Consider the following 2,216-nt stretch of genomic DNA (forward strand, 5'->3'; position numbering starts at 1 on the left):
GCATGATTGATGAGAAGTTTGAAGATATTGGTATATATAGTCACATATCAAATGTTGAGGTACCAGATCAACTAAATTCTTGCAGACAATTACGACATACTTACGAATAATTAGAAGAAAATGATAAATTACTAATTTTGAACGATATTGACAAAATATATGTCAATTCAATATACACAATTACGAAATTCTTACAAATTAGTTAAAAACCAAAATCTTTTATCTAAATAGCAGATTGCTATGCTATCGTATGAAAAAGTTGTCTTAAATTAGGCAAATGCATACTAAACAAGAAAATGTGCATCTAATCCGCAATAAATCATTTGGTATGGTTATAGATAATTTGCATTACTGAAACACGCTGCCGTTCCAGATAAAATGCACACACAATTTCACACATTTATATAATTTGCACTACAAAGAAAACATTGATGAAAGATGCAAATGAGTGAACCTGGCGTGAATCGAACACACATTTTCTGCATCGAAGTCAGATGTGCTACCATTGCACCACAGATTCATTAGTATCCAAACACGTACAGTTTAAAGAATTATATGATTATCTTCCAAATTTGTCAACTGCAAACACATTTAACAGACAACCGAGAACAAAAAAGTCAATCGAAGCCCCTACGAAAAGGCAAGTTTTAGAATTGTGAGAGAAATTGGAAAATTGTGAGAGAAAAAACTGAAACATAACATTCAGCAGCAAGTTTTAGTATCCTTTGGACAGTATTTTCTAGATCAAATGCACCTTTAACTCTGTGGCTTACAAATTATCACGTATCACATTATCTATAAACAAGGAAATTATGAAGAGAACTCATGCTTACCTCAAGCAAGATTGCCACATTTTATAATGAAACAAATAGAAGTGGAGAACCTATACTAGTCTCAAGCAAGCTTACCACTAGCCTCTACTGCTAACCTTAAGCAAACTGATATGATGTATCATTTGCTATCCCCACTTTAAAGTCTAGAAGGACCATTTAGCACAAAGGTCGGAACAGTGAAATCAATTCTTGAAGAATCTATGTACCTAGACAAATAGAAGTACTATTGCCCAAAAAATGTCGTCCAAAATCCCGGAAATGAGAATATTTAATCTACTTGCATGTTTAAACTTTCTAAAAGTCGCTAGAGAATGTTAAACTAAAATGTGCATTTTATAAAGATGATGACCTTTTCACCGAGATAAATATCACAAGATAAACAGAAACTTAGAGAAATAATGTTGCACCTTGGATTTCTTCGACCTGGATTTATTCTCTGTACACCAAGCTAAAGCCAGAGGTACCTCCCTACTTTGAAGAGCATCAATGACCTTCTTCGCATCACAGAAGACATCAATCTTACTGCACATAGTCTCATAACACATAGCCACAAAACTGGATCTGTTTTTTTTTTCTCTTTGACTAGCTATGCAAAAAAAAAAAAAGAACAAGCCTTACATTAGATAGTGTTTAAACTAGAGAATGTTAAAAAAAAGAACAAGCATCAATGACCTTCTTCGCATCAGTCCACTTGCATGTTTAAAGTTTCTAAAATTCACTAGAGAATGTTAAACTAAAATGTGCATATTGTAAAGATGATGTCCTTTTCACCTAGATAAATATTACAAGAAAAAAAGAAAATTTGAGAAAAGATGTTGCACTTTGGATTTCTTCAACCTGGATTTGTTCTCTGCACCCCAGGCTAAAGCCAGAGCCACCTCCCTGCTTTGAAGAGCATCATTGACCTTTTTCACATCGCGGAAGACATCAATCTTACTGCACATAGCCTCATAACATACAACCACAAAACTGATTTTTTTTTCTCTTTCACTAGCTATTGTGCATCCCCTGGAGCTAGATATATAGCTGGTTATACAATAGTATCAGAGTTATACAATAGCATGAGTGGTTATACTATATACTTTCCAATATTTCCACTCTACCAAGAAAGATGGCATTACATGTTCTTTTCTTTTTATGGGTATGAAGTATGCAGTAAACTAGAGTGACTTGTACTTTCACAATGTATGTAACAGCTTCAGAGTTCAGATATGGCCAGAAAATGACCATCTGAAAGTTTAAATCTATGAGCTACCTGTAATTTATTAAGATTCATTATACATACCATGCAGTGTGCAACTGATACATTCCAGAAAATTGAACAACCTAGAATATAGAGAACAAAGAAACTTGTATTGAATAGAAAAAAAGTAATAGCCGATT

At 33.5% G+C, this 2,216-nt stretch overlaps 1 non-coding gene across 1 annotated transcript; it reads right to left on the bottom strand.

Annotated features, from left to right (window-relative positions):
- Positions 1 to 449: 449 nt before the first annotated feature.
- On the bottom strand, positions 450 to 520 carry TRNAR-UCG. Its single transcript has one exon. It is a non-coding gene; the product is annotated as a tRNA-Arg (tRNA).
- Positions 521 to 2,216: the final 1,696 nt, after the last annotated feature.

Source organism: Papaver somniferum, chromosome 7 (genome assembly GCF_003573695.1).
Source record: "Papaver somniferum cultivar HN1 chromosome 7, ASM357369v1, whole genome shotgun sequence".
Classification (NCBI taxonomy): domain Eukaryota; kingdom Viridiplantae; phylum Streptophyta; class Magnoliopsida; order Ranunculales; family Papaveraceae; genus Papaver; species Papaver somniferum.